Source organism: Chinchilla lanigera, unplaced genomic scaffold (assembly GCF_000276665.1).
Source record: "Chinchilla lanigera isolate Chin_1 unplaced genomic scaffold, ChiLan1.0 scaffold00009, whole genome shotgun sequence".
Lineage (NCBI taxonomy): Eukaryota > Metazoa > Chordata > Mammalia > Rodentia > Chinchillidae > Chinchilla > Chinchilla lanigera.
Window position 1 is genome coordinate 1,767,942 of NW_004955410.1, and position 10,918 is coordinate 1,778,859.

Sequence of the window (10,918 nt, forward strand, 5' to 3'; positions counted from 1 at the left end):
AAACTGCAAATAGCCTTGAATAGAAAGACTGGTACTCGGAACAGTGCTTCTGTGAGTGTGTGGTTGACTGGTAGAGCAGGTCTCACCCCTGCTATCTACAGGGAAAGAATGTTAAGACTCAGGGCCCTTGGGCAGCCTCCAATTCTACCACTGATACCAGTGGCTTGATATTCACAGGTGCCAGGGGTGATTAGACACAGAGTGTGTATTTAAATGTTCGAGAGCATTACAATAAAAGACTCGTTACTGGTAATCCCACCAAACATCACCCCTGGTGTCAAACACACTCACCCACTGCTCTCTCCACTCTGAAGCAGCTCGGGAATCTTCATTCACAAGGATCTCTCCTGGGGCTGACGTGGTCTCCTCAGTGTCTTCAGTTAATTCCAAGCGTTTACCTTTCGTGGTCCTTTTCACTTTGGGGAAGGACAGAAGTCACACAGTGCCAGGCTCAGCGAGTGAGGCGGATGAGGATGCAGCGTCGTGTTTTCTCGAGCTGCCTTTCTGTGGGATGCTGCCGGGCAGTAGCATTCATTATATTCTCCATTGTATCTCCTGTAGACGTGAAAGAAGACTTTCAGAATCACCTCAGAAAGGGGTGAAAACACTGGGGTAAGTGGGTCCAAAGCAAGGGGAGGGAGGCCGAGGGGAACTCCTGGCTCTGTGCCTTTCACTGTTAACACTTTTTAAACATTCACTGTATTTTACAATCTCCTATGGCAACCCATAAGTACATCCTCCCAAGTACCTTAAACCACCTCTGGATTACTGTGTAAATCCTAATAAAACACAAATGCTTTGTAAACAGTTGTTGCACTGTATTGCTTGGGAATTAGCGACCAAAAAAAGAAGAAATCATACATGTTCATACAGACGCTATTTTTAAAAATTACTTTTTGATCCATGCTTACTTGAGTCTGAAGTCTCAAACGCTCCAGCAGTTTGAGAGGGTTCCCTGTGTAGAAATGGGTTTGATGCAGAAGTTGCTTGGAGTGTTTTCTTTACCTGTATTTAGGTATTTTTAATTTTGTATATATTTTCTTTGTTGTCTTCCTCAGCCCTTGGACCTTATTATTTCTTGCTGGTTTGAAGGTATTTTTGAAGAACAAGCTCCTGGACCTTCTTATTCTTTCCATTATATTTCTATTTTTATTTCTCTGCCTTTAGATTAACATTTTCAATTGCTTTTTTCATAGTTTTTAACAATGAAACTTGAAAGAGAGAGAAACTTCTCAAAATGTTTTAGGGGCAAAACGAATATTATTTTGTATTTTCACAGGGTATGCCATGTAATATTTAAAGTTTTAGACCCCATGTCTAAGATATTTCAAGTTTCTTCCAGGTCACTTAGAGAGTTTGTAATATGTATAGTATGTGTTCTTCATGTCACATCCCACAAAAACAAACATGACAAATGAGGAAACTGTTTACATGTTAATGACTTAAAAATATTAATCAAGTATATGGCATACCAGCTGGTTTTCTTTTTTTTCTTTAACAGACTGATACATATCTGTTTAAATAGTGTTCTCATCTTGATTGACTTGTACGTCTCACCTGAGTTCAGATGTCAGTGCCAAGGCCAACCTGCTGGGCCTCTTATTTGAAAATATGAAGCGACCTCTTCGACCTCCACTCAGACTCCTGTGCGGTTGCACGTGTGGGGGACCCCAGGAGGAAGAGGAGGCGGAGACAGCGGGCAGGAGGGGATGGGGCGTGTTTCACACTTCCTCTCAGCCCAGGCCTCTCCTCTAGAGCGACTCCCTTCCCACCGTCTCCCTCCTATCGCCCCACCTCCCTGGACCCCAAAACACACATATGGTGTAAATTGTCTGCGTTAGGATAAGCACGTTCTTGCTTGCTCTTTCCCTCCCCCTGGTACTGAGGATTTAAGGTCTTTACACTGAGCTGCACCCTCAGCCCTTTTTTGCATATTTTTATTTTGAGACAGGGTCTCACTAGGCACCCAAACTTGATTCCAACTTGTGGTTATCCTGCCTCAGCTTCCCAGAAGGCTGGGATTAAGACTACGCCACCATGCCTGGCTTTTCTTTCTTTCCCTATAGAATCTTGTATTTAAAAATTAAACCTATTTTGCAAGTTCGTTATGGTGTAATGTACATATCAAAAGCCCATCTATTTTAAGTACAAAATTTAATGATTTTGGTAAACTTACAGATTTGTGCATGTATCACCACAATCCAATTTTGGAACATTTCCACCACTCCCAAAAGTCCCCTGGAGCCCATTTGCCCTGCCTGTTCCCCTGTCTCCAACCTCAGGGGAACCTGTGCTCTACTTTACAGATACTTATGAACTGGTGCACTCTATTCATTGATTACGAATGTAGACACATACAGTCTTTCGCAGATGGCTTCTCTTACTGAGCACTATGTCTTCCCCGCTTACCTATGAGGTAGTTGTTAGTATTTTATTCTTTTTTCTGCTGGAGAATGTCTCGTTGTATGGACAGAATACATTTTTCTTGTCCATTCACCAGTTAGTGAATATGCAGATTATTTTGTTAGAATGGCTACTCCCGATGTGAGCATTAATTTGCAGTCTTTGCACTGACGGGTCCTTTGTTCCATGGTGTGCTCCTAGCAGTGAAATTGCTAGCTCATGGGTACATTTGCATTTGTCTCCTGAGGAAACTGCCAAACTGTTTTCCAAAGCCAGGTTTCTCATTTCTCCATGTTCGACCAGTGCTGCCTATTTTCTGTCTTCTTGTTATTGCTGCTCACGGTGGGGTGCAGTGGGGTCTTACTGAGTTTTAGCTTCATGTCACTTCTGACGTATGGTGTGTCGTTTGTCATGTGCTTGTTAGGTATTCCTGTATCTAGTTGGGTTAAATGTCACTCAAATTTCTCCTCCTTTCCTAAAAAAAATCAGCTTTTGTCCTCTTATTTACTTGTTAGCTATCTTTAAAGGTGTATTCTTCATACATATATTGTCTCATTCTTTATACATATATTGTCTCAATTTCAAATTATTTTCCTTGCTTGTATTTTCAAATTCTAATGAAGGTGCTCAGTATGTAACACTTATTTTTGACTTTTGATGTTTTATTTATCATCTTTTTCTTCTATAGATTATGCTTTATTTATTTTTTTATTTTTTGGGGTGCTGGAAATCGAACTTAGGATCTCATACTTGCCAGGCAAGTGCTATACCACTGAGCTGTATCCTTGACCTTTTGCTTTTACTTTTGGGTCTAAAAACTGTTCACTTAACCAAAAGTCATAAAGATTTTTCTATTTTCTTATAATACTTCCACAGTTGAAAAAAGCTACTACATATAAGTATATAATCTATTTTTACTTCATTTTTGTGTATCACTTGGGTAAGTGTCTAGTAAGTCTAGGTGCTACTGCAGATCTAAGTGATGTTCACATGTGGCTATCCAACTGTCCACGCACCGTTCAGTACGAAATCCTATCCTGTTTACACTAGGACTCTGGACAACTTAATGCAAATTAATTGACCACAAATACAAGGATTTATTTCTTAATCCCAATTCTTTTCCTTTGATCAATATGCCCATCTTCAAACCAGTATCCCTATATCCCATTGTCCTGATTTCTGTAGTTTTATACTATGCTTTGAAATGAGAGGAATACATTTTTTTACATTTATTTTTCTTTCTTAAAATCAGTTTGGCTATTCTAGGTCCTCTGAATTTCCATATACGCTTTAGGGTTTGCCAAGTTCTATCAAAATAATAAAAAAGGCCTGTGGAATTTCTAAGTATTACTATAAATCTGCAGAGTACTCTATGAAATGGGGACTTAAACTTGGGGACAATTTTACATTTTAAGATCTTATTCAAAACCAGCTTAACTTGTCAATCGATAGTTTTTAATTATGAACAATGTAAGGGATTTACAATTGCTCTCTTATCTTACAATGTACCTCATTCCTGTATCACTTTATTTTATGAGACTCTCCTATTTCAAATAGCCATCTACATGTCCTCATATGGGAAACAGAAGACAAGGCCACTCGAAGACCGCAGCCCTGAATCCTGTCATAACCCAGAGTCTGCCACTGGCCTTAGGTAACTCAGACCAAGGCAATTGACTTTCCTTGGTCCTTAGTTTTATCACCTCAAAGGTGACAGCTCCTTATTTTATTTTTCTGAGTAGATGACATGCTAATTTTTATTTTTAAATGTTCTGTAGTTTCTTTTGAGTTTTTAAAAACCATAATAAAGTACTTTGAGCTAAATCTTATAATTAAAAATATAATTAACATTTTATGGTGAAGTTAGTTGTATTTTCTGCACCTCACCAACAGAATAAAATGAAATACATCTCTGGAGATTAAAGAAGCAGCAGCTTTGATTTATTCTTCATTAAAATAATACCTGAGCTTCATTTCATGCATGGTTTAAGTGTTTCCATTTCAATTTGTTTGGAGTATTTACCTCAATTTGCTTCTTATGCAAATGTGAGGGCAAAATCACTCACTTGACACTTAAAACTTAGTGTAACTGTGTGTCACAGCACTGGCACACTGACAGCACACAACTTATTGTCATAATATCTGACGTATTAAGAACATGATCTGACTCTACCCAAAGAGTGAAAAGCCAAAGCTGAAACCTTTGGCTCAGCCTCTGACTGCAGCTTCCAGCTCCTTGGGAAGCCGGCCTTCTTATGTGTAAAGTTTCCTGATTATGTACAACCAAAGTCCAATGTCATGCAAAAGCCATTTCAGGAGCGGTAGGAATACTGGGCTGTATATGATCCAAGTTTCTTTGGACAATCACTAATGTTCAGCCTCGGCTTCCTCTTGTGAACACGAGAGTGACAGAAGTCACCATGGGGTCCGATCCGTGTGAGGGGCTAAGCAAAGAGTCTGCAGTGCTGCTGGCCCTCAGGAAACACTGGCTGCTTCCATTAAAATGTGATACTGAAAATGCGAATGGTAACAAAGTGGCCATGGGGGTCATTGCTGGACTGCAAGGGAAAATGCTTGCATTTTGGTTTAGGTTCCACTAAAAGTAGATGATTATTGGAGGCAGATGATCTAACCTTTCCAGGCTGAATGCAATGACCTGTAAAGCAGAGATAATAAAATGATCTCAGATACTCCATCTTTCTTTGTCATTCACTGAAGCTGTTATTACTGCAAGGGCTTACAAGAAATATTAATTGCATTTAATAAACACATCAACATTATCACCTGATGATATTTAGTGTGGTGTTCTTTTGTGCTTCAAAATATAAAAATAGCATTCCTTTCGGCAGCACATATACAAAATCAACCCATGAAATTACACATAGAACCATCCGTTGGCATTTGATTAACTTTTTCTCACTGAATGTATCTTAGACATATAGATATGTAATCTCATCACAATTATATAGTTTGTCACATTGTCTTTCTGGTAGCACAAATGGCTCAGCTGGAAAAATTCCTAAACTATTGTTAAAGGTGTCACTTACTTTAAAGCACTAAAATGTTTGTAAAAGTGGTCAAACTTGAACAACCTCATCCTTACAGGTATGAATAAATTTATATACAAGGGTATTTAACATCCTTTCTTTTTTCCTTAGGGCCAGAGAGTGAGATAGGGCATCGATTGCTTCCAGAATGCAGTCTGTGAGCAGAGGGCAGCAGATGAGCTCCAGGGGACACACAGTCACAGGACCATTGCCTGGGGGAGCTCAGTGCAGGGGCTACTGCTGCTCCCCTGCAATGGAGGGGAGGGCGTGACACCTGCTGCTTTGTTCCCTAGGAACACAAGACAGGTGTCCTTGGCACCTTCCCCTGGTACTTGGGCCTGGGCATCTGCACCTGCTTGGTTAATACCATACAGAGCAGGGTTACCTGGAATTTCCCGTCTGATGGCTGTGTGCCTCCCAGGGACAGGAGATAAATGAAGGCAACCTGACACCTTCAGATGTGGACTTGACTTGTGTTCACATTTTTCCTTGGGGGTGACAGCTGCCAATGAATTTAACTTACACATGAAACAGAGGATCAAAAAAAATTTGAAACACAATTTTACTAACAGGGACATCAGGACACATTGGTCATAAGCAATAACAGAAAGTGAATCTAATTTGCAAGGTCCCAGGTCACCAAGTCCCAGTCATGCAATTCTTACTCTTTAACTTTTAAATACAACTTAAGTTTAAATTCTCCAATTCAGAGACCGTAGAAAGTACACCAAATTAAATTGAAATATAAGTCATTCAGGTGCATTTTCTAGTCTGCAATTGTGAATAAAAATATAAGGGGACAAAATATGGCATAAGACAACCTTATGAAAGTTGACCCTATTCTTAAATCGTCTTTAAAAACCATGCTTTCATTGTTTGTTTTCTAAGGCATGTGCTTTATGGGCAGACACCTTAGATTCTTTTGCACTTTCACCTCTAATTATCCTGTCCACTTAGAAGATGAGATCAATATATACTGTTTTTATTTTTTCTGACTGAAAAATACATAAATCTCTCGTTTCTCTCAAGGGAGGAAAATGAGATGCATAAAAGGGTTGCTGTAATTTAGGGTGAAGGCTGTGAGTAAATGGTAACAAGTTCATGTGTTCCAGGTTCCACCCTGAAAAGCACGTTCGCAGGTGGACAGGAATCTAGCAGACAAGTCCAGACTTCCCCAGGAGTGCAAGCCAGGGTCACCGCTGAGGACCAGGTGAGAGCGCAGGTTGCTGGAGCCTGAAGCAAGACGTCCGGAGCAGGTGGGGTGGGACGGGACTCGGCAGACCTGTGCGGAGCAGAGGAGAGGAAGCCACTGCACGGCCAGGGAGAGCTGGGGGCGGGGCGGGTGCAAGTCCCCTTCCTCTCCGTTGGTCTTTGCCCCTCTTTCAGCTCAGAGCCCACACACGGGGAAGGCGCTGAGCAGGGCGGATGGGCCACGGAAAGTTCCTCCTGGAGCAACCTTCTTACCTCGTAGTGTCACCAGGGACCTTTGCTGCTTTTTCCCTCCCAAAGAGAATTTAGGTGATCAAATAGGACCTCCGTGATAATCCCAATGTTGTTTTAGACCATGCTAAGCCATCACTACAAGGCTTCCTAGTGTTCATGTTCTTGTGGAAGATAGGAATGAATTCCTGAGAATGGAAGAAATGAAGAAATACTTAAGGATGGGAGCCAGCGAGCTCAGACCCAGGCAGAGGGGTGTGTTCCAGCTGTCTGTGACTGTCTCAGGCCAAGCGTCCACAGGGCTGACTGCTACCCATTCGGAGAGAGGACAGGCGCACACTTCATTTAGACAGAGAAGCCTGTGGAGGAAACCTGGAAATTACGCCTTTCAGGAAAAAGCAGTGTGGAGCTCCTGCGGGTGGCCTTCCAAAGAAACAGCCAGTGAGTCGTGCTTTCCTTGGCTTTTTACCAGCTCTGAGCAGGGCCTGCCTCGCTTCCCCAGTAATCAGGACTGCAATCAGCATGCAAGGACAGCAGATAAAAATTTGGTGAGGGAAACACCAAATTCTAGGCTTCGTTGTTGTTGTCCTCGCTTTTATTGTCGCATTTTTACGTTATGACTAGTGCTGTCCCAGCACAACAACCCCATCAGCCGGCTCCCCTGACGGTCCTTCCTGCCAGCTTCTCTTGGGCATTTAGGTGTTCGTAACGGAACTTAAGTTACTCCAGAATCTTAAGCACTGCATTTCACTCGATATTTTCGCATAATTTGCAATGCATTTGATGCTAGCATATTTTGCACTTTTAAATGGAATTCACAGAAAATCATGAGAGATTGTTCATGCATTATTCAGTTATTCTAATTTATACAATTTGAATATTCAGAACCTTGGTTTCAACTGTCCAAGACATCCAGACAGCTGAAGTGAGAAACATTTGATAGTAAGGGTGTTAGCAATGAAAACTAAAGGTATTAATCAGAAGAAACTAAACCCAGGTGCTTTAGCAACCGAGTGCCCTCAACCCAGCATACACTGAGCAATAGGACTCACAGACACATGCTAAACTGCAGTTGAAATATGAACTGTGGGTTTCCATTTTACTCTGCACTGCCCGTGGGTTCAAAGTTTTAAGTACTTCGTAGACTTCCCTGCCTCATCTCTCTGACTGCTCCTGCAGGGTCTAATAGTAAAAGGCCCAGATAACGTTCTCTACGGCCTCTGTTGTACTGAGGGGAAGATACTCATAATAAGGCTTAAATGCTACTCCTGTTGATTGGAATAATTTTAATTATTTTCCTTGCAACAGAAAACTGTTCAGTGAAGTCTAGATGTTCTACAAGATACTAAACTGTACTACAGAAAAGAGAATTTCATGAATGAACCCTATGACATAGGGTAAGCAGAGTCATCCATCATTTAATGCATAGGATCTAAATGTGAGAATGAGATGTCCCTTCTCCAAGAGAGCCTCTCCCCGTCTCCTGTCTTCTGCCCTCGTTCATCCCTGCCCGCTTCACTTTGCTTCCTTTTGTCCTTCTCCTTCCGTCCCTCTCCTTCCTCTGTGTCTTCCTAACTTGAAGGGACTCTTCTCTGTAATTCTCTGTGTAATTAACATGCTATCAAGTGCCTTCCCTGACGGTAGCTGCCTGAGAGCACTGAGTTTGCTGCCATCGTTTTGCTCGCTCCCCACCTACTGGTGTGAGTAGGTTCGGTCCTGGCAGCAATGGGGCTCCTCCTTTCCGAAAAGGTCGCTTGTGCTCTGACTGCTTAGTGTTCTGTTTTGCAGCTATGAGTGGTAGTTATGAGCACGAGAATTTTACATTTCCCCACTTACATTACTTAGCAGCACATTAAGAAGATGTTGAACAGCCCCTGGCTTTTAGACTGCTCCTCCATTTTTCAGAACAAGTTCAGTAATAAGACACTTCTGCCCACAGGGTGAGCATCTGGAGCGGTTGTGTTAGTGAGGATGTAACTACTGTGATGGGGCTGCCCAAGTCCACAGCTTGACTCAGGGAAGGGTGTGTTCTCACTCCAGTCTGGGTCCCCTAGTCTCCCTGCAGGCTAGGGAGCCCCATTTCGTGCTGTCATGAGGAGCTCTGACTTTTTATTTTTTTGTCTTTTCTTCCAGTACCAGGAATCAAACTCACGATCTTGCGCTTGCCAGGCAGGCGCTTTGCAGCAGGAGCTCTGACTTTGACAATCTTCCCTGTGTGATTTCCACATTTTCCTGTGTGGCAGGACGCATGCAGGGAAGGGAAGAACACGGTGATGTGAGGAGCAGGTCTCTGGAACCTGACCCTCAGATGCCGAGTGCCTCTGTGGTCCAGGCAGGAGCCTAGCCACGGGACCACAGCTCATGTCTGTGACACCGGGCAGTGTGACCCAGCTAGAAGCAGAGGGTGACCAGTCACTGCTGTGGACTTCGGGAGCTGCAACTGCCTTGGTTATTCCTGTGCTTCTTCAGACCTGGAAGTGAATTTTTTCTTCCATCTTTGGAATCAAGATTCACAGGAACGCTGATGATGATGTTACTGTCATACAGTTCAGTTGGACCCATCATTTTTCCTCTCAGTAGTACATGAAAAAACTGAATTTTCAACATATACTGTCATATTTTAAACCTTAATAATGTTCCAAAAAAGTTCAGTTATTAGTGCCAGCAAATATTTTGTAAATGTTAATGTAGAAATTAAAAAATGTTAATTTAAAAATGTAAATTATGGTACCTATAGATATAGATATACTGTATAGGTTGTTTACTATTTCTACCATTTCTCAGAAGACAAGACATTAAACGTAAGTGCTAAAAAGCCATAAATCAATCCATTGAAAACCTGAATTAGGGAAATACAGTACTAAGTAATTCTAAGGAGTCATGCTGTCATGTAAATACATAGACTTTAAAGAACATATTTGATTGTTCTATGTTTCTTGAAAGCTACTTTTACAATCTTTTGAAAAATCAAATAAGTTACATTATTGGAAAGGATATCATGAAATAATAGCTCCTACAAAGGATCTTGTTAAAAATGGATCAGTACTGAAATCCTTACAATTCAGTAATCTTAAATGCAGAGCTTGGACAACTCCACATGGTGTAGAACTAAATTTCCACATGCAGAAAATGATAATTCTTATTTAGCCTGTTTCTATGTTTAATCTATGGCTCTTGTTTTCACCCTTAGGTAGCCATTTTTGAAAAATAAATTCTTATATGTCTACATCTGCTGGTAAGAATATTTATTAACATTAAATATTCCCAATTGTTACCATAAATATTAGGATATATTTAGTAAGGTGGGCTCCAGGCAGGAGGTGGAAAAATATTTGACCTCATTCATAAAAAAAAAAACTTTTTTTCTAACTACCAACATCAAGACTATATCTACTAATTGAGTACCCCCAAATTTTCCTTCTTAAAAAAGTGAAGAAAGAAAAACATTTCCTTTTTTATCTATGTTTAGGAATTTTTCGTCCTCTGTGTTCTCTACAGAACACATTCTTTATCTTAACTCAGCACATTTTATGTAATCTAGTCTACTTTATGTATAAATATTTAAAAGAATCCCAGCAGTGTTATTTACCTGATAGCTCTATGTATTAAAAGTGAGTGTTGACTTTGAGTATAATTGAAGATAGAAAGTATTTACAACATTACATTATGCTCTTTTCCTCATGACAAAGACCATTTGAACTTTATGTTGAAATAAATAAGACTGATTAGAATTACAGAAAAGAATGCGCCTGTATCCCTGTTGTCTCCTGCTGGGTCTCAGCTAACCTTTACTCATGTCTTTATTTTCAGTGTGTTTTCTTGAGAACAGCTCGGGGCAATGCGCTCATCTTTAACATATTTATTCACAAAAATCTCCACAACCTTTACATGAGAACTTGCTTTTTGTGTTAAAACCTGTCAGCTTCTTTTCTGACATCAAATCTACCCTGGAAGTGGGCAACAGGATCTGAGAGGATCTGCTTCTCTCCTCAGTGGCGGCCCAGCCTGCAGGGGCTCCTTCTGAGTAA

At 40.9% G+C, this 10,918-nt stretch overlaps 1 long non-coding RNA gene across 1 annotated transcript; it reads left to right on the forward strand.

Annotated features, from left to right (window-relative positions):
• Window positions 1-5,395: 5,395 nt before the first annotated feature.
• LOC106147756 lies at window positions 5,396-10,624 on the forward strand. Its single transcript, XR_001232704.1, has 3 exons — window positions 5,396-7,331; window positions 8,199-8,287; window positions 9,024-10,624. It is a non-coding gene; the product is annotated as an uncharacterized LOC106147756 (long non-coding RNA).
• Window positions 10,625-10,918: the final 294 nt, after the last annotated feature.